The sequence below is a fragment of the Falco punctatus genome (genome assembly GCF_963210335.1).
Source record: "Falco punctatus genome assembly, chromosome: 7".
NCBI lineage: Eukaryota > Metazoa > Chordata > Aves > Falconiformes > Falconidae > Falco > Falco punctatus.
The window spans coordinates 21,523,377-21,544,244 of record NC_137587.1 but is presented as its reverse complement, the minus strand read 5'-3'; the positions used below and the strand labels follow the sequence as shown (position 1 = coordinate 21,544,244).

Here is a 20,868-nt window from a genome sequence, read left to right as displayed (position 1 = left end):
TTAGATGTTTCTCTCCCTTCTCCTTAGATGCAAAAGCACAGCCTTTGCTGTGGTGTTACACCACACATGGTATCTGTCCAGGGAGAAGGCTGAGTGCTAGCCTGGCCATGAGGAGCCAGTCTGGGTGCTGAGGGTGATGGAGATCTGTGTGGAGAGTGCATTCCCCAGGGAATTCCAGCCTGCCTGTGGGTAGGTCCTAGTCTGGGAGCAGGGGCTTTGTGAAGGGAGGCAAGGAGCTGCAAACAAGTCCTGCACAGTGCCTGCACTGAGCCAGGGAGATGTGATCTCATGTCCCATCTACCTGAGGGCCTCAGTAAAGGACCCTGGGGGCTGAGAAAGAGGGACTGGAATTCGGTTTTATTGACTGTCCCTGCCGCCAAGTAGGAGCAGAGGTGATCAAAAGGCTCCCATAGAGTTTCCATGTTAGCTCTGCCTGCAGCAGTGTAAGGCACATGGTGACCTAGGGACCGTTCAGCCCCGCAGAGCCACCCTGCCTCAGGAGGGTGGGCAGAGCTGTGCTGTGGGTGAAGTGCCTTGGCAGGAGTGGGTTGAAGTTTTGGGACTAGAGCAATGGTTATCACTGTGGCCTGGGCCTGAGATGTAGTGATAGGAGTAGGGGGGTGGAAGTGCTCTTGTGTGGCTGCTTCTTGGCTCCCCTGCTTGAAGATCTCCCTTCCCATCTGGCTGCTTTTCCACTCAGGGGCTTTAAAAACCCGGAGCCCGATACTGCCTGCTGTTTGAATTATCTCTCCTGCCTTCCCACTGAGGTATCACATGAGCATGGGTTGATGTTTCCCCTTCCAGCAGATGAATTACTTGCTGCTGTTTGGTGCGGTCTCTCCCAGAGATCAGCATCCCCCCCAAGAGCCTGCTTGGGCTTTATTGAAGCACTGCCTACCTTGGAAACTCCCCCAGATCTTTCCATCTCTTTTGTTTTTATTGCTGTAATATATCTTCCCAGATCTCTCTAGCTGGAAGGATGGGAGGGATGGAGAGGGGAGGTTTCCTGCCTAGTGCATTGCAGGCTTTTATTGACTGCCAGAAGTAGCAGTAAATCTGAAGCAGGAGGTGGGCTGGCATCAGTTAGCAGAGCACAGAGCCCCCTGCGGGGATCCAGCCCGGTCCCTGGGGGATCACTGCTACTCTACAGACCCACCAGCAGACAGAGTTCAGCTTCAAGACTGAGCTGGGCTTACAGCCTTGGTGCAGCCGAGTGAGACAGGTCATCTGCTTCTCCAGGGCTCGGGTCAGTGTGTCTTTGCAGATCTTCAGCCATCTGGGAGTGATACAAATCTGCCAAAAGAAAAACCTACCCTGAGATGTCCTGGCTGGCACTGGTGTGATGATCGGCTGCCTGGCTTCCAGGCAGGGAGTTACCAGCTAGCTGTGTCATTGTAGCCACTTTTATTTTTTTTTAAGTCTACAGCCCCCAAGCCCAAACTATCTTTGGTTTTAGGCTTACTAATTTTTTCCTGTTAAAAACCTCTTCTCTATTTCTCAAAAGCAGTGTATGTAATCACTGGAGCTGGTGTGTAGCACATTTCCCTGCAGCCTAGCGGGGCTGGCCCTGGCAGCCCCCAGTGCCACAGCACATGGTGGTGTCTAATTAGAGGTGGTGGCAGCGCTGTGATAACAATGAAAACCCTGTTCTTCCTCTGCTTCTGTTGGGATGTTCAAACTCCAGAGTAGATAGCCTGTGGGGTTTGTGTGGTCTCTGGAGGATTAAAAAAAAAAAGAAAGAAAGAAAGAAAAAGATTAAATGGCTGTGTATCAAGGAGTGGCACAGGTAAAATTCGTGTTGCCTGGAGGAGGCGGCTGCCAGTGCTGTCGAGGGGCTCTCCCAGACTTCCTCGGTGAGATTCCTGCTCTTTGGCACCAGTGCTTCCTGCAGCTTGGTGGGGGACTGTCACAGCTGGAGCAAAGTCGGCAGCATCAGCTGGCCATCATCCAGGTCGTGTGTCCTGGAAGGATGGGGCTGTGGCTCTGAGAGCATTGCAGGGTCCAGCCTGGGCAGCTGGGCGTTAGGCACGGTGCTGCACCTTGCCTCTCCTCCTGCACCACAGCTGGAGCACGGGCCCTGGATATCTTTTCAGAGAGCATTAATGCCGTCAGACCTCAGGGTCATCACATGGATGTCTGCTCTGAGTGCAGGTGTTAACAGTCCTTCCCAGCAGCCTTCAGAGAGAGCACACTGTATGACTCTGTAGTACAGAAGTATTTTAATACCCACCAAAACATTGTAAATAGTATTTGAAATACTTGTTAATACCTTTTCTCAAAAAAAAAGTTATTGGGCAGTAAATCTACCGAGGTTCTAGATGCAGATCTTCTCACTCTGTCACATTTAAACGTGAGGCTGCAGTGTAACGTGTACCACATGTATACATAACTGTATCCTCCACTGATTTTCCTTCAGAGATGCTTTCTCAGAGTCCTCAGTAAGAACATGATAGGGGATGTGTGTCACCTGGATTCTTCCAGGCTGGGAAGAATGGCAACAGCTAATCTCTCTTATTTCTGCCATAACCCATCAGAACTGTGTCAAACAGGTGAAGTCCAGGGATCCTTACTAGCTAGCAACATCCTGCTGTTAGGGTAAGGCTCAAGTGCTGTCCTATGTTGCTAGTAGATCATAAAACCTCTAGCCTGCAGTCCAGGTCAGACCGATAATAGAGAGGTCTGCCTATAAGAGATCCCTTTCTTGGATTTTTCAATGAATGTAATTTCCCACCCATCCCACTCCTGTAAGTCCAGCAGGTTAGATGAGAATCTCCATCTCTCTGCTTCCATGAGCTCTTCCCTGCTCTCTTTTAAAGGCATCATGAATCCCAGCTCAGTGTGATGACAGAAGTGGTTGGAGCCCCTCTAGCAATGACAGTCACTTCTTTCTCTGGTGTTGTTCAAATGAGCAGTAGAGGCAAAATGTAACTCTCGCAAAGGGACTCTCTATTACTCAAGCTAGAAAGCCCAGCTTTTATAACTTGTGATGTGAAAGGTATTGATGTGGCATGTATCTCATCCTCTGGCTTTAATATGCCATTGTTGCCATATTAAGAAACCCTCCAGAATGTAGTTCTGTACCCATAACGAAGCATTGTTGCAGTCTGACACCCCTGTCCTTGGACAGGAGAGACCAAAAATTCCCTCCCGATGCTGCTCTCATTTCTTCTCCTCTATAGGTAAATGCTGGACTATAAAACCTGTATGGAGGCTCCACACCTAGAAGGGACATTCCTGTCTCTTGTGAAATTTGGATACTTGTAGTAATTCAGCTAGAAGCAAGACTATCTTTTCAAATTAGGTTTCAGCACACTGTCTGCATTTCTGGCTGGGATCTGGCAGTTTGTTGGCAAGAGAAAATGAAAAGAAATGGGGGGAAATGTAAAAAATGTCAGTTTCTTAATGATGTTCTAAAACTGGTGATGCTACAAAAATGGACGTGGAGTTCAGCTCTGTGAAACCGGTTCTCACATACTTAATTCATAGTCTGTCTCACCTGAATAGTGGGGCCCAATGTCTCGGCAGCAGCAGACTGGCAGCATCTTTGTGCATTGCAGGGTAGTGCTCTGGCTTTTTGAGGTCAAGCCAGGTAGGCAAAGGGCTTTTTCTTCTTCCAATTAGCCCCCTCTCAAACTGCCTTGTTACTTACCCTCTGTTGGCTTTGGTATTTATAGAGGAGAATGTTACTGCTGTGCTGTTGTAGTTTACCATCAACAGTCCTTCTCCATGAACCACAATGCCTTTGAGATATACATGCTCTAGCATAGCCTTACCCACAGCCACAGTCCCTTGAGATGTAAACCTGCTCCAGCATGGCCTTACCCATGGTTGCAGTCCCTCCATGATATACCTGCTGTATCGTATCCATGGCCACATGCTTTGAGGTGCTCCAGCATGACCTTATGCACAGCCAGTGATGCTTCAAGCCGTGCCTGTTGCAGCGTGGTCTTATCCATAGCCGCAGTGCTTTGAGGTGTACCTTCTCCAGCATGGATTTACCCTTGGGCCACAATTCCTTCAGAGGCATACCTGCTGCGGCACAGACATAACCACAGCCACAGACGCTTTGAGATGTACTTGTTCTGGCACGGGCTTATCCATGGCCACATACACTTCAGTGTGTCCTGCTCCCGTGTGACTTAACCGCAGGTCACAGTCCCTCTGACTTGAGTTCACACTGGAGTCCCAGCCTGTCCAGTACAGCAGCACAGAAATGGCAGCCATGCCCTGGCCATCTGCCAGCCCCGGTGCATCACCATTGCTGTTAGCAGAATGTTCCCGGGCACAGCACAGTAAGATGACAAGCGGCGAAAGCAAAAAGCAGCCACTAATGAGCACTAGACTCTAATTTACAGTAAAGAAAGCAAACCCCATGGCAAGCACAGAGGCCTGCCAATTAATAGCTAAACATCAATAACAGCTATAAATCCGATCTAGCACAATCCAATCAAATCTGTCATTATCTCAAACCCTTGAGCCCCATGTCGGGCGTCAAAATGGACTGTTGTGGTTTAACCCCAGCTGGCAACTAAGCCCCACGCAGCTGCTCGCTCACTCCCCCCTGGCAGGGCAGGGGAGAGAATCAGAAGGGAGAAGTGAGAAAACTTGTAGGTTGAGATAAAGACAGTGTAACAGGTAAAGCAAAAGCTGCACACACAAGCAAAGCAAAACAAGGAATTAATTCACCACTTTCCATGCCATGGGCAGGCAGGTGTTCAGCCACCTCCAGGAAAGCTGGGCTCCATCATGTGTAATGTCTACTTGGGAAGACAAACACCATCACTCTGAATGTCATCTTCTTCTTCCCCCACCCTTATATGCTGGGCATGACACCATATGGTATGGAATATCCCTCTGGTCAGCTGGGGCCAGCTGTCCCGGCTGTGCCCCCTCCCAGGTCCTTGTGCCCCCCAAGCCCACTCGCTGGCGGGGTAAGGAGAGGAGCAGAAAAGGCCTTGGCTCTGCGTAAGCACTGCTCAGCAATAACTAAAACATCCCTGTACTATCAACACTGTTTTCAGCACAAACCCAAAACATAGCCCATACGAACTGCTATGAAGAAAATTAACTGTATCGCAGCCAAAGCCGGCACACCTTCCTGTTACATCTGAGTTGTCTTTGTCACCCCTGTGGCTGCAGGATGAAGGTCTTCCCTAATGCCTGTTGAGCTCTCTAAATTTATTGAAGAACTGTGAAGTCTGTAGCATGCTAAAAATACCCTTTTTCATACCCAGATAATATTCTGAAATATACTACTGGTCTGGAGCAGACATCTTAATCATATTTTTGGAAGATTGTTTGACTAATTAGGAAACCTCCTGGTGTGTCTGAGGTGACTTTGTATTCCTACTGAGCCTTGGTTTGAAGATGGAGGAAGGAGAGAGGTATGCTGCTCCTTGGATGGAGGATAAGAGGGAGATTATCAAATAGGACATGCCCTCCACTGCTGTCACATGCGCTGTCTTGGCAATGGTCCACTTACAGACCCAGGAGACCTTGGGGTGGGATTTGCACCTTCACCATGTGCTTCTCCCCAGCGGCAAGCAGCAGGGATGGGAGGCACTGTGGTGCCCTGTCTGTTTGCAGAGCTGTTGGTGGCTCCCTGTGTAGCGGTGATGCTGGTACCTTACGCAGCCACGCTTACAGGGGTTGGCAGAGTGTCCCCCCTCCTCGTGCCTCCCCTTGCTGTGGGATCTCATCCATCTGTATAAGATGGGCTTATGCCTGAGTCAGCAGCTCATGCAATCAAAGGAGTTTGTCCCCATACCAGTGGTACTCCATGAAGGTGAGTGCCTGTGTCACCAGGCCAGCATCACCTATTTTCTTTTTCTCTGTCTTGCCTCCCAGTGTAACATAAGCCTGGATGAGTGTGGTGCTTCCTTCAGGGAACAGCACAAGGCAAATCTCTACATTCTCAAGCATCTCACCCCTCCTTATTCCCTTCTCCTATTTTTCCTTTCACTGTCTGTCTCACCCTTGCTCGTCTGTGTCCTTGAAAGTTTTAGAAGTAGCTTGGAGAAGGTGGCTGAAATGCTGCCTCTGGTTTAGCTGTGCTACTGAGACCTACACAGCTAATTCCAGGCTGTCTTCTGAGAACTCAAGTGGGGATGCCGTCCCTTAACCACGTCCTCCATTCCCAAAAAGCTGGGTGCAGGCAGAGTACCTGAGGCATTGGGTATGACTAATCTGTTCCAAAAATCCTCTGAGCTGCCAAGAGTCACTACTGGGTGAGCAAGGGATGTGTATACAATTCCCCAGAGATCCCACAAGGAAAGGAGCATGAATTTCTGGTTTTTTCCTGTGGTCACCTGAGTGAGGTGGTGGGGCTGGGTATTTCCTGAAGGAGGTTTTTAGTGCCACATCTGAGTTCAGTATTATGCAGCATTAATAATCAGACAGTTGAAGAGACACTGAGATAGTTGGGAAGAGACTGGAGAGTGCATTGGGGTTTTTGAGAGAGGAGTTGGGGCAAAGAGATTTTCTTTCTCAAACCAAGTGGGTTAGATCGGTCTGTGGATCTGCCCGGGGACTGGAGACAGACCGAGGAAAGAGGCTAGTGAAAAAGGGTGGGGAAGAGGGAACAGGTGAGTATGATCTGTCAGATAACGGCATTAGGGTAGCAAAGCCATACAGATGGGGCTGCAGCAGGAAAGGAGGGTGAGCTCTGCTGCCACCCAGTATTTGCTAAGAGCTTCTCCAGTGCACAAGGCTTTTTGTTCCCATCTGTGAAGAACATTTCGATGAATGAGACATTTCTCTGAATAAGAATAGCATCACTTGTTGTACAAATTGGGATGAAAGGAGTCCTCAAGCTTCAAGATAGGAGCTGAATGCCAGCCCTGTTTAGAGACCTCTAACACAGGTGATGTGCTGCAGGCACCATGCCCAAACCAGCTGGAGTTGGGCACTGCCAGGATGCTGAGGGGGATTGAGCTGGTCACCTGCTCAGTGTGGCAGGCATCTGCTATTTTGTTGTGGGAGGCAGGGTAAGGACAGGGCCTGTCTAGCACCTTCTGGGAACTAAGGAATTCCAAGTGGCTTTTCCTGCTGGAAAAGTGGTTGCCTGGGATTCCTTTACTCTGCCTTTTTTAAGACCACAGGAGGCACTTCTAGGAGACATAAACTCAACAGCAAATATCAGGCAGAGGTCTCAAAATTGTTTCTGCCCCTCTGAGACATAGTGAAGTGCACAAAACTTCACTCCGGCTATACACAGGACTGCTTCCATGAGTATCTTCTAAAATGTCACTCTTGGGAGATTGGTGTAATGTTTGCTTTACACAGCGTTTCTAGCATTAGTTATTTTTAACTACATATCTTTGCCATTCTCAGCATGACTATTGCTTCTTTGGCGTTTGCTCTTTTTTTCTGGGATGTCATAGTTGTTTATCATATATGAGATGGACCCCAAGTTGGCCATTAGCTATCAGTCTGCCTTCCTAGTGAGGCTGTGTGGGAACCAGTAACTTCAGGATGAAACTGAATTACCCAGGCCCTGGAAACCATTCTGAAAACATTCACCTTGTCTCAGTTCTCATGGTGAGCTCTTACGTGGTGAATGCCTGAAATTCAAAGGAAATAACGTTGTATAGTGGTTGTGATGGCACCAGTCAGACCAGAAGCTGCAGGCAGGAGGGGAGATGCTGTCAGGGGTCTGTAGCTACGTGCTCCCCAAATTGCAAGTGGTGAGGAATAGTCCCAGTTTTTCTCCTTTCATTCCCTCATCAGGCCCTGCAAGCTGGGTTTTGGGTCCGTTGCCTTTCATCTGTTTTGTGCAAAAGAAGGATGCTGATACCGCTCACCATACTAGTGGTTCCTAGCCAGGAGCAAGCTCTGTGTGAACCTGAGCCCATGGGATGCCCTTTTCTCCCTTGGGAAAGTAGGCTTGAGTCACAAAAAATCTGGTGTCACTGTTCAGATGTATGCATTGACCTGCTGCTCCAAACCTGAGTGCTTCCCCACCTCCTGCAAGAGTGTTAACCACAACACAAATATCATGTGTGATACTTTGCTATCAACACTATGGAAAATGTGGTGGAAAAGGAATTTGGGTCTTTGTTAGGAAGCTGTACAGCTAGACATGGTCTTTTAAACTTTAGTCTTCTAGCTAGCTTGAAACTGAACCTTTCATTTCTCTCTGAGATACCTCCACTGGTCCCTTGAGCTCCATCCTCCTCCCACAGACATGGCTGGTTTTGTGCAGAGTGTTTTTTGTACCAAGACAGCTCCTGTGCCTGCTTTCCTCAATGGACACTGATGTGACATGCAGGGCTGAGCTGTCAGAGCTCTGGGGTGTTTTTTTCTCCACCCTGTGATGAGTTGTGACACTCCAGCATCCCAGTTCCACAGGCCATTTCTCCGTGCTTTTCTTCATGTTTCACTATGAATGCAGCAGGCATCCAGGGGCAAAATGCAGTGGCTAGAGGTGTGCCCAAGTCAGGGGGGATTTTTGAAATATGGCTTTTTTCAGCTTTACTTGAAGAATCCATAAGGTAGCATTGCAGATTACTCCTGTTCCCTTTCTTTACGGTTCTTCTCCTGGATTTTTCTGTTACTCTAGATTGTCCCAGCCATTATCTTTTTCCCTCTGCTCCTCCTCTGTCTGGCTCAGGGGAGAGTTTTGTGGGTGGATCATAGTTCTTTGGGGCAAATTTACACCCTTGGTGATGCAAATGAGGAATCACATTACTGGAGTTGGTAGTGCTGAGCAGCATAAATGAAGTGATCCCTGCAGGCTCATTTCCATGGAAGGAAATAAGGCTAGATGTGAGAAGGGAGTCAAAGAAGTGCAAGGACAGTGGCTTTGTTGGATCTTGTTTAACAGCCATTGCAATTATTGAAATTTCACCTGTGCCCTGTATGAGGGCCAGCTAGTACACTGGGCAGTGTGAAGGTGAGATCTGGGCCTCCAGCCAGCCTGCAGAGCAGGGAAAGCCAGGAGCCTGGGAGCAGCAACCTAGGTCCTGCTGAGCAAGAGCAGGTTGTGGAGGGGTGAAGCTGTGGGCTCCCCAGGGCTGTAGGGGGCATCTCCTTGTAGCCAACCTGGTGCAAGGAGGGCACCTGGCCCCTTTGCTAGCTGATACGTGGGCACTGACCTCTGGATGAAAATGAATCCCATAGGCTGATCCTGTTAAGATTCTCAGCAAAAGCCTCCCTGAGGTTTTTACCCTCCGATGTATTGAGGCTCAGCTCAGTCATATCTCAAATTGCCTCTCTGGCTTTAACCCTTCGGCGGTCTAGTGCTGCTTAACCTTGATGTGGTGGGGTTTTTCATGGGGAACACCTGGGATGTGAAGACAGCAGGCATCTTGCTGGAAGCGCTGGCTTCTGGGGAAGGAGGCTTTGCATTTCCAGTACAGTGTGAGAAGGATTTCATTAATACCGCTGCAATGTGTGGTGATACCCTGGGCCTTGCACCTTCCTCTCCGGACACCTGAGCTCATACATTGGCTTGAGAGAAAGGGTGTGAGTGGGAGGAGGCCTCTGGAGAGCTGTCTCTCCCTGGCACACCAGGTGCTGCGAGAGGCTTGTGTCCTGCTCCCGGTGCCATTTGGGATGGTGATTGTTGCAATGTGCCATGGTGTCTGTCAGCAGATGCATGCCTCCTCCTTAGCTGTCTCCTGTGCAGCAGCAGTAGCCATCAGATGCTGGTGCCCAGACCAGCGGGAGGGGACATTCTGCCACCACTTGTGGCTGTGTACCTGCTGCATCCTCTATGCAAGCCTGTCTCCTTCCCCTCCTGGTCTGGTGTCTCTGCAAGCCTCACCTGTGTGGAGCTGGGCACTCGGAGGACACAGCCGCCGGACCAGGGAAGAGGGTCAGTGTGCAGCAGTACGCTCGCACAGCTCGAGCAGCTGGCCCACAGTGCCTCCGGTCAAAAGCTATTGCTTAATTTCTGACTACCAGCTGATTATTGCAGAGCAATCACTGTGTGCCAGACACCCCAGCGGGCTGCTGGGCCTGGGGACAGGACAGGGCTGGGGCTGTGCCTGGAGATGTGGGGGTCCAGCTGTCCTGGGCAGAGGGTCTTCTGTTGGCACTGGCGAGAGGGTCCTTCCTGGGAAGTGGCCAAGCACCCCGTGCCTCCAGAGATAGGGTGCTAACACGATTGGGTAGGGGAGACGTGGGATTGTCTCTGGGGCACCATCTGAGGGGACTCAGCATGTAGGGGAGGTTTGCTTTTAGGGATGCTGCTGAGCAGTGTTTGAACAGGTGTTTGCCTGGCTTCAGCCAAACGTTGATTTTGCCTAGGACTATTTGTCACTTTGCCAGACCATTCCCAGAGTCTTTTCTAGAGTGGCTGGTGTGCACTGGCATTATTCCCCCTCGCTGTGGGGGGAAATGTTCCCAGTGGGGAAACACTGCAGTCTCACAGCAGGGACACCTGATTATAAAAGAGGCAAGGTCTGGCAGGGAACTGTCTAGGTAGTCCCCGGTGATTCCAGCCGTGCATCAAGGCTGGAGAAGCAGTGAGCTGCAAGCAGCATTGCATTTTGCTCTCCCCGTGAGTCACAGCTTCTACATTTCAGCTTCCTTTGGCTGCAGGCAAGGTGAGAAGGTGTTAGTGGTGCCCTGGTTGGTGGGAGGTGTGGGGAGAAGCCCAGGCTCCTGGTGAACAGCCCTGTGCAGGGAGCAGGGCAGTGGGGAGGGAGTCTTTGCTCATGTTGTTTCAGCTTTGGCAGAGCAGGATGGGGAGAAATGGGGAGCCAGGATGTGCAGTCAGATGGGGGAGCAGGACTGACATCAGGACACCCCCAGACAGAGCAGGCTGATGGAAAGGGCAAACAGGAAAAAGGACCTTTCCGTACTCCAAAATCTGTAAATTTTAACTATAATCCAACTGGGCTCCCCACTCAGAAGTCCCAAGCAAGAACTGCTTTGAAGAAACCATCCATCTCGACCACGTTTCAGATGCTGTAGTATTGAACAAGTTAAAACGCTGGAATGTATCAGTTTTCAGCTAGCAGATGCCCTGGCAGGGAAGCCAACTGGAAAGCCTCAGAGACTACCCTGATCTCCTCACAAACAAAGCAGCATGGAATAGAATAACTTATTTTAAATATTAATGCTAATTTAACATTAATTTTGACTTTGTTGCTGGTAAGAGGTACTACTGTGACATTCCTAACAAGTTGAAATCTTAGATGCTTTAGTCTCACAGAACTGAGGTGGGAAGGACAGAGCGGATGCTTTGCTGTGCACTTCTACAAAGTGGTGGAAAATCTGTAGTTCACTTGTTGGCCCATTTTGATGATTCTCTGAATAGTATGGAAAAACTTCTGAAAAAAATCCACCACCACTGTCTTGTAGCACTGGCTTTTTGGTTTTTCTTTTTCTCCAGGTTAGGAAAAAAGCTGTAGACATTTCAGAAGGAACAGTTAAATTTGTCGGTAGAGAATCTCAGAGAATTTTCTTCAAGTTCAGGTTTCCAGAGCAGGTAAAATCACTTGTTGGCAAACAGGCTCTCCATAAAGAACACTTTCCACAGCAGCAGGGATAACAGTAGACATACACGGATACTAGGATCCCTAAGGATCTTCCAAGACATGAACACTCAGCCTTGTACTGCTGTAATTATGTTGAAAATATTGCTGAATTTGGAAAAGTGATCTATAAATTAGATTTGTTGCTGCAGACCCACTGCCAGCTATGGGACTTGTGCTGTCTCTGCAGAAGTCAGAGCTAACTTTGGCATTTCCTTCAGTGCACCTTGGCCTGAGCTTGGATTGGGATAACTTTGAGACTTTTTGGTGCATATTTCTTGATAATGCAGGATTGTAGTGCTGTGGCCAGATATTGGGAAGGGCCGAGCCTTCTCCTCTGCACTGGTGTGCACTGCTGTACACTCGTGTGCACTGACAGGGCTCGTTACTAGTTTTGCTGGTCCGCTGTGGGGCTGGGTTGGCCAAACTTAGCACAGGTTCTCCCAGCAGCAGAGCGTGGGTATGCTCAGGTTAGGGAATGCTGACAAAATAAATCATAGCCTTTTGTGGATCCTTTATGTGAATTTCATGAGATGTAGAAATATTTCTGCCCCCTGTGCCTCTACACCTTAACTGTGCTAGAAATTCACCCAGGTATATGTGATTATGTGGAAGTATGCAGTGACAGCTTTAGAAAAGCACAGGTCCCTCTGTTTTGCAGCAGTTGAGAGGTTTTTCCAAAGCATTTAGCAGCAAGAACTGATACAGCCATACTAACACCTGTGGATGGGCAATTCCTGCATCTCTTCTGGATGCAGCAATGTCTGTTCGCCACTGTGAGTGTGTTGTGTGATCCTTTTTGTCGCAGTTCCAGGAATTTTGCAGATTTGCTGATAGACCTAGTTGAAATACAACCAAACATATTTGCTGGGTTATTTCCTCAGCAGCACTGAAATACCAGGATATTATCTTTGTGTCCTGGCTATGTGGAGAGTAGAAAGCCCAAGACACAGCCTCTGTCTCCCCTGAGATTTGTTTGAGTGTGTTTATGCATGTATTTAGGGATCTTTTCTCTGTATGCTGTTTATCTCACAGGTTTTGCTGCAACTGATAAGATTTTACAGACCTGTTGTTTAAAGCATGCATTATAGACAAAACCATGATGATGCAGCCTTTGGGAATCAGACCCTACCTTTGCTCTTGTGAAGGATCCTAGCCTCACTCTTGTGAGGACTGAGGGCAGAACTGAGCGTAAACAGTGTACGCAGAGTGCTGAGACAGAGCTGTCTTTCAAAATAAGATGCTTCAGATTGTTCTAGCGAAAGTAATGAAAAGTCAAATTAAAGCAGAAGGTGACTGCAGGGGTTTCTTTTCCATGCTCAATCAAACCAAGCCTTTGGCCTTTAAGCTTGGGGCTTTTAGAGACACTTGGACAATAACCGCTCCTCCCTCGACCCAGCTATCATGCTTTTGGGATGGCTGCTGATGACCCTTTTTTGCTTTAGCAGGGATGAATCATGCCTGTGCATATGTCAAGCTGCAAGAAACAGCAAAGGAGGGAAGTAAGGAAAGGTCTCTCTGTTGTAGGAGCACTTCCTTGCTTGGTTGGTCCTGGTCCCTTTCTGCTGGCATCCTATCTGAACCTGCCTTTCTCTTTAGCAATAGTAATAATAATACAAACAAAAAAAGCCCTGCTGCAGGTCCTGTCCTTCCTTTGGGGACAGTGTCTGGGGCAGAAGTAACGAGGTGCAATGCCTTTTCATGTGTCTGCCATTATTCATGAGCTACAAGGGTTAAGGAGATTAGCTGTTTCAGTGGATTAGTAGGGGGCTGCGAAATCTGTTCATCTCTGTGTGGCTAGCTGTCTTGCGAATGGATGTGTTGAGCATCTAAAAATAATTCAATTATTTGTGCAAAATATCTGTCAGGCTTGTTTCCCTCAGGCAGGCGTTCTCTGCCAAAGCGCTGCTCTTGCAGCGTGAGGTCCCACCCAAAGAGATGGGAACAGATCCCTGCCGCAGCCGTGGAGTGTCAGGCTGCCCATTCGTCCTCCTCCTGCTCCCAGACCAAAGATACTCTCCCCACCAATGCTGGGTGGTGGCCTTCCCCCTTTCCTCTGCATCCCTCCACACCTCAGCCACCCTCTTGCCATCTGTTCCTCAGTGCCGGTGGCTGTGGTGCCCGGGGAAGGCCACTGCCGGCAGCCCCCAGGTCTGGTGCTGCCCCGGCACTGGTGTGACTGTGGGGAGCACGGGGGAGGGGGGCTTTCCCCGGGGACAGGGCAGGCAAGCTGGTGAGGACAGGGTCTCCCTTCTTCTCCCCTGGCTGCTGGGGACATTTCTCAGCAGGAATAACTCTGTGCCCAGACACCCAGTATTACTCTTCTCCAGCGTTAGCACAATAAAAATCAGTGGCCCTGGGCAGTGTGAAATGAACTTTGGAGGCGTACTGAAGCCTTGGCTGTAGATTCTCCACATGTTTCAATATATGAAAAATAATAAAATTTTTATAGATCCCTGAGGCATCTCTTAGGCATGGGAGAATATTTCAGGTTTTTGTGCTGGTGTTACTTCCACTCACATGTGTCTGCTTGAGCTAGAGGTCCCTGTGGTGTCCGGTGAGGGTTAGAGCTGTGGGGTAGCACTTGGCATGTAGAGCAGCAGCTAGGGAGAGGGATGGGAAGGCGTCAAGATCTTGGATTCTTTCCCATTTTTTCCGCTGAGCTCCTGAGTGCACTGGCAGGTCACTTACTTCGCTGTGTCTCATTTTTACTGTTTGTAAACGGGAACACGTTTCACCTCTCAGGGCTGCTGTGAAGCTTAATTAAGATTTGCAAAGTGCTTGGGTGCTGTATAAATGCCAGTCACTTTAATTAATAAAATGAAATGGCTGCGCACTCTTGGCTTCTTTGTTTACCTGGGTGTGAGCAAGCAGCAGTTAGAGCGATGATGTGCAGTACAGCCAATATTCCACAGTTAGTTTTATGAATGTTCTACTTTCCTGAAGGCACCTTGGGATGCCTTACTGACCTGTTAGACTTGCCCGCTCCCAGATGGGACATCACCTTTGGAAACCAGGATGAATAATATCAAACTGAAGCTGCAAGGACTGGCTCAGCACCGTGGGTGGTCATCTGTTCAGGGTGTGTGGGAGGAGGATGCAGCAGAAAGCACATGTGTCCATATACGTTTTAGTGTCCTGCTTTCTGATGCCCAGAAGGCAGAACAAGCTGCCTGCATGTGCCTGGACTCGGAGGGCTTGGTGGTGTGTAATGTCAGTGGTGAACATCAGCTGCTGAGGTTGAGCACAGCCTGGCAATGGAAAATCTGTGATGTGCAGGAGGAGAGAGAGGTCCATGGTGGTGAGACAGGGATGGGGGTGGGTAGTGAGCAGATCAAGGTCCAGGCTGCATTGGTGGGGTGTGTGCAGCCAGGCACAGCCGTGATATGCACATGCCTGCGGTGTAGCTCAGGCAGAGGCTGGGGCCAAGAGTCTCAGCTGAAAAGCAGCTCCCCGATGAAGGCTCCTGCTGAAGCTGGTTTTGGGAGGCTCTGCTGAGGCTGCTTCTAGCTTGCTCCTTCACAGCAGGTCTCACTGGCCAGCCAGTCTGGAGCACAGGGAGGTGGGGCAGCTTTCTCCAGGCCCTGTGTGGTAGGTGATGCAACGAGGACCAGAGCATCCCATGGAATGGCTTTTCTTTCCCTTTCCTTAGTTTTCCCTGACCATGTTCAAGGAAGGATTTTGCCAGCTGCATCTTCTGCATCTTTATAGAAAAGTCTTAATTCACATTTATGAGAGCCAAAAATGTCTGGGAGGGAGCAGCTAGCAAGAAGCTTGTTAAGAGATTATTTTTTTTTTTAGTTTTCCAGATGCCAAATGCTCCAGAGAATGCTCTCAGGTTTGTCCCTCAGTGCCTGGCCCAGATCTCCAGCAGTCACTGTGTTCAGTGCCATGCAAGCCAGGGTTGCTTCACTCTGCAGTGACCCGATGTAGTCACACGCTGGTCCAACAAGAGCAACCCACAGATCAACAGCCCTGCATTTCTGTCCACTCTAGATCCAGATCTGAGCACCCTCGCTCTGAAATAAGGAATCAAAGCGTGAGATCTGCAGTCTCTTTGAGTTTCTAGTAGGTTTGGCTCTGCATCTGGAAAAATCACCATGGTTATCTCTGTGAGTGCTCTGCTGTCTGGGTGACTGAGGATAGGTTGTTCAAAGAGGAGTCCAAAATAAATGGTGATGGGGGAAGAATATGCATGAGTGCTGTCTGTTCCTGGGCAGGTATCCCAGATGAAAGTTTATGGAAGGAGCCCTCTGAAAGCCTTTTCTTGGAATTATTAATAACCCAGCTTTGCCCAAACTTGTCTGATGTAGATGCTGGGGACAAGGCTTCCTCTTAACTTTCTTTTTTTTGTTTGTTTGTGGGAATCAAATGCTGTTCCCCTTGTGAGGTTGTTCTGGTTTAACCCCAGCCAGCTACTAAGCCCCACTCAGCTGCTCACTCACTCCCCCAGGTGGGATGGGGGACAGAATTGGAAGGGCAGAAGTGAGGAAACTTGTAGGTTGAGATAAAGACAGTTTACCATCAGTACAGTGGTACCAAGCTGTTGTCTTTCAGCCCTTCCATTTGAGTGTAACTGCAGCATGGATGGGTCTATACCATAAAGACCTCACAGACTCCATTTTTCTCCCCTGCTGTTGGTTTCAATCCTCAGACCTTAGGTCAAATGGATGGTTTCCTGAATACACAAGTTTCCCACCACCTTGTCCAAGGCCAAGTCTGCAGAGGCCACCTGGTATGATGGATCCAGGGTCCTTCTACTTCCTTCCTCTTCCTCCCTTCCTTTCCTCTTCATCCTGGCCTCCTGGGCATCAACAAGGAGGAAAGAAGATATTCTGCCTAATGTTAACCCCACCCACGCTGGACCCAGGCTGGTCCCATCTTTCACCTATCAGTGGGTGATGCTGCCACCAGAGGCACTGCAGGCTGGCACGCTGACACATCCTCTCCTGGAGGAAACAGTGTGGGCAGGCAGGAGATCCTGTGTCTCCTGGTGAGGATGATGTTTAAGCATGTAGGTATCAATGTTGGTACACTCTGTTAGCATGCGTTGCTGTGTGTATCTCCACACCTATCATTTGTACTATAAAGAAGCACTACCTCTTATGTGGAAGTCTGTACCACAGGGATGAGTAGGCGTATGTGCAGATGACTGCTTTTTATGAGCTGCCAGAGGTTCGTACGTGCAACTTGCTGGGGTGCTTGTACTTGAACACCAGCTGCATCTCTCTCCCTTTTCCACCCTAACCCTCTGGACTGGGGTTTTCTGGGTGATTTCTCAGGAGTCACCTCTGTGTCGGACTAAAACTAACCTTTGGCATCTGATTATCACACCACGGTTCAGGCTTCTAAGCAGAAATCCATATCATCTGTCTGCCCTTGCAGAACATGAATAACTCAAATCACAGGCAGCAGCAAAGGATCGGGGCAATCACTGACTCTCACATTACTTCTTACTCATGTCTGTGTGACCCTAATGTTATATCACAGCTTAATATGTTGTCCAGAATGTAACGTGTTAGCATAGTAGCAAATACTGGAGTCACAAGATCAAATTAAACTCCATGCCACTGACAGATTTGATTTCAGGAGTGAATTTACAGCAGGGGATGGATATGTAGGGTCAAATTCTGAGACCAATATGAATTTCAAAAGTATAATCAGGATCTTTAAAGACTGATGGCACTATTTTAATATTTTTGTTTTATGGAGCCATTTCCACTAACAGTGATCATAATATGCTGTTCAAATTTAAGAGGGTGATCCACAGTCAGATGTAGCACAGGTAGCCCTTACGCGGGTTATTGCTTTTTGCAATCTGGATGTTAATACTAGATTAGCTGTGTAGCTTGTTTGTACACCAAGGAACACATTTTTAACTGATTATGTTCTTTAAACATATATGTAGGCTAGGGTTCTACTTTGTGTCTCTACTGTGGTTCGCACCAGTTTAAGCCTATTGGACTTTAACCCCATTTTAATTAAACCACTACATTTCCTTGCGTGGGCAAAGTCATTAAGAACAAGTACAAACTACTTGGAAGTAGTAAATGTAATTCTGTGGTGAATATTTCCGTGAATTGGTGTTATGAGACTCTCAGCACCTCCTATGCAAGATACAAAGGAGTGTGCTTCCCTGGTGACGTCTTTGTTGGTGAGAAGGTAAGTGGCCAGTAAAGAACACTGTCTGGTTGCCAGCATGGAGAGGAGGTGAAATGACAGAAGTCCATCAGGGGAGTTAACTCCATTGAGGGGCATCCAGACCTCATAGGGGATGTCAAGAGATGTAGGCAAAGAGCCACACCACCACCATCAGTGACGGGGCAGAGTTCAGCCCACCTTCTCTCAGAAACATCCTCATTAGAGGACCAGTGATGCACAGTGGGTGAGCTGTGATGGAAATGCAGTGGAGGCCTCATTATTGCAGGACTAGCTGGTACCTTACAAAGCACATACCGAGGCCTTGGGTTTGGTCCTTCCTGGGTAGTGCTGCTCAGTCTGAAAAGAGTCGCTGCTTATGGCTGAAGTCAGAGAGGCATAAAGGCGTGGGACCTGCTCCTGGCTGTGGAACAAAGGCAGCGAGCCTTAAAGGTGATCTCAAAGGTTTTGATTAAAAGTAGCCAGAATTGGAGTGTTTAAACGAGTTCAGGCCTCTTCAGAGAGGCTGAGGCTGGAAGTTCAAGAGGCCTGGCATTGCTGGGATGGTGCCGATCACAATCTGCACACTGTGAAAACAGTGTTAGTCTGCTTAGCCTTTTCACTGTCCAGGCGTGGAAATGCAAAGAGCAGTGAAAAGTTAAAAAGCTCAAGAAGCTCCTTTGAAATCTCAGGAGTAGGGTTCAGTTCAGATGCTAGCAACAGAAGTTCAGAGAGTGGCGTTTTTTTCCTTGCTATAATAACATTTTACTCCCAGGAGCACAGGCTGAGAAATGCAAAAGCCACCATTCATTCACTGACCAATTTCAGCTTCCCAGAAATGCTGCGTGACCATCCCACCTTCATCTCTGGAGGCTGCAGAGGGGTGCCCGCAGTGATGCTCCCGCAGGCTGCCTGCAGTCGGGACCAGCTCTCTACGCACACCCTGGCCCAGCCAGTGCAGATTCGACTGGCCTGTTGGCTGCATTAGAGGACCTGCCTCCTTGTGAGGCAATTTTTTTGTCAAATCTGGGGTGCCCCATCTTAGTTGCAAAACTGCAAGCAGTGAGGCCATGGGAGCAGGAGCATTTCCACGATAGGGGAGTTGCGGGTCTGCTGACTCACTGTGCGTGCCAGCGGCACTGCTCTGCCATCCCTAGCACAGAGTGGGAGGGAGACAGAGCCACTGCAAAGATTGGTTGAGAGATAAGGTCACCTAGTGCCTCCGGTCACCGAATCAGAGTAGCTGGGGTTTTCATAATGTTGTTTGCCCATGCAGAGAAGAAAGAAACAAACCCCTTTACATGCTACCTGCAGATAGATCCCCCTCTTAACAGCCCTGACTTCATTTAGGTGCCTGATTTAAAACTACATGCATCAGAAAGGAGATTCAAGAATTAATTAGCTTTAAGCTGGACTGTTCTGATGTGCCAGGTGAGATTAACCCACTGTCAGTTGTGCTTGGGCACATGGGGCATTTGGCACAGTGTCCTGGAACATCATCTGGTTTGTTAGGCATAGGTGTCCTCTCTTCCAGCAAGAGGCACATCCCACTAATCCCATGCTCAATAACATGTTACGGTGCTTGCAGTTATTTCTCCCCAGGCTTGAGCTGTAAATGCCAGGGTGCTGTGACATCAGCTCTTCCAGGCGCAGCCTGTGCCAGGCGGTGGGGTGACTTCACCCTGGAGCAGGGGACCTCCCCGGACACGGCCCCCTTCCTCTCTAAATGCAGGGTGCCTTCCTGCGGCTTGCTGCGGCTGACAGGACCACACAGCAGCAAGCGCCTTGGAAAAAGAAAACCATGAAACCCTACCAAGACAAAACTCTGTGCTGCATCCAGAGCCCAGAGGGAGGATGGGAGTGATAACAGAGCACACGTGGCAAGCGTTAGTCACGTTGCTTAATGAAGGGCTAGAAGGCACTCGCAGGCCCTGAATAGATGAAGGCTGCTCATGTGGATTTTCTGGCCCTGAAGTTAAAGAAACATAAGAGACCTTGTTCTTACAAGATTTCAGGTCAGGTTTTTCTATCGGAGATGCATCTATTCAAGATAACTGTGTAAGGGAGCTCTTCAAAGTGAGCTGAAAATGAAGGGGGTTGGGGAATTCCTCTTTCGCTTTTGAAAATCATCCACCAAGATGGCAACTGGGGATTTCCTTGAGCTGATGTTCTTGACATTTTTAGCTTCCCCATCATCTTCCTTTCCTCTTCCAGTCTCTCAGTTCTTGACCCTGTTCTTTCCCTGAGGCAAATACAATGCCAGGGCTAATTATCCAGAAAGGAAATACTAGCAAACGTCATAGGAAGAGTATGAGGTGAAAATCTTCTCTGAACAGTGGGCACAGCTGCCTGGTTAGAGCACCCTGCCCAACACGACACTTATACTGCTGGCTCACGTTCTTTACAGACCATTTGACAGATGAGTTGCAATGTTCCTTGTATGTTCTGTAGTCCTCTGCCTGGCATTTTTTGTTGCTCCCTTTCCACATTTCAAATCAGCCATCAAAAGGAGCCGCAGGAGAGCCTGGTGCAGACAGGCAGGCTCAGGCTCTCTTTTAGCCTAGCTGGTCAAAAATAGTCTTGGGAAACTCTGTGAATCTTAGACAGGAGTAGAAAGAGCAGGACAGGTCACTGTTTAAAAAGTGACAGATGCTTTGCCATTGTGACAGCAGCCAGTCTGGCAACCACGTAGGGATGCTCTGCAGGCCACCAGTGCCCCACAGACCATGGTCTAAGAGCCACTGTCTGCCATATGGATTTTTAATAACTTGGCCTTCGTGTTCTTTCAGTCACTGAAATATTTAGCATCCTTTTACCACTCTGCATTGGCCATTCTAGTTCAAGGTCCCAGGAGTGCAAGGTTTGACTTTTCTCTCAAACAATTTTCAGCCTTCATAACAAGCAGGGTGTATTTTTTCCTTTCAGAAGAGAGGGATAGGCTGTAATTTCCTTTAACCTGCTCATGGAATTCTAGCCAGTGGTTTAATCAGTCTCAGAACAGGGGTCACCAATCCTTTTTCCCCTGTGGACACACCATTGAATCAAGTGAGCAGGAGGGAGGCCATTCCCTGTGTTTATCCAGTAGGATAGCAAGCATTTTTAGGACTGAAGGAGATAGGTACTAATGTGTTGATTAAACACATGCGGGCCAGTGCAACCAAGCTCACAGCCCAGAGACGTTACTGCTTTCATCAGCTTGAGTCTTACGGGCCATTGCATGAGTTCCAGACACAGCATCAGCTTGCAC

General features: G+C 48.7%; 1 protein-coding gene and 1 long non-coding RNA gene across 4 annotated transcripts in view; one reads left to right on the top strand and one right to left on the bottom strand.

Annotated features, from left to right (window-relative positions):
* Window positions 1-20,868, top strand: part of SLC8A3 (solute carrier family 8 member A3) — a 151,012-nt gene that overhangs the window by 81,327 nt on the left and 48,817 nt on the right. The window lies entirely within an intron of this gene.
* Window positions 1,403-4,646, bottom strand: LOC308066955. Its single transcript, XR_013929378.1, has 2 exons — window positions 3,980-4,646; window positions 1,403-3,932 (listed from the first exon to the last, which is right to left on the bottom strand). It is a non-coding gene; the product is annotated as an uncharacterized lncRNA (long non-coding RNA).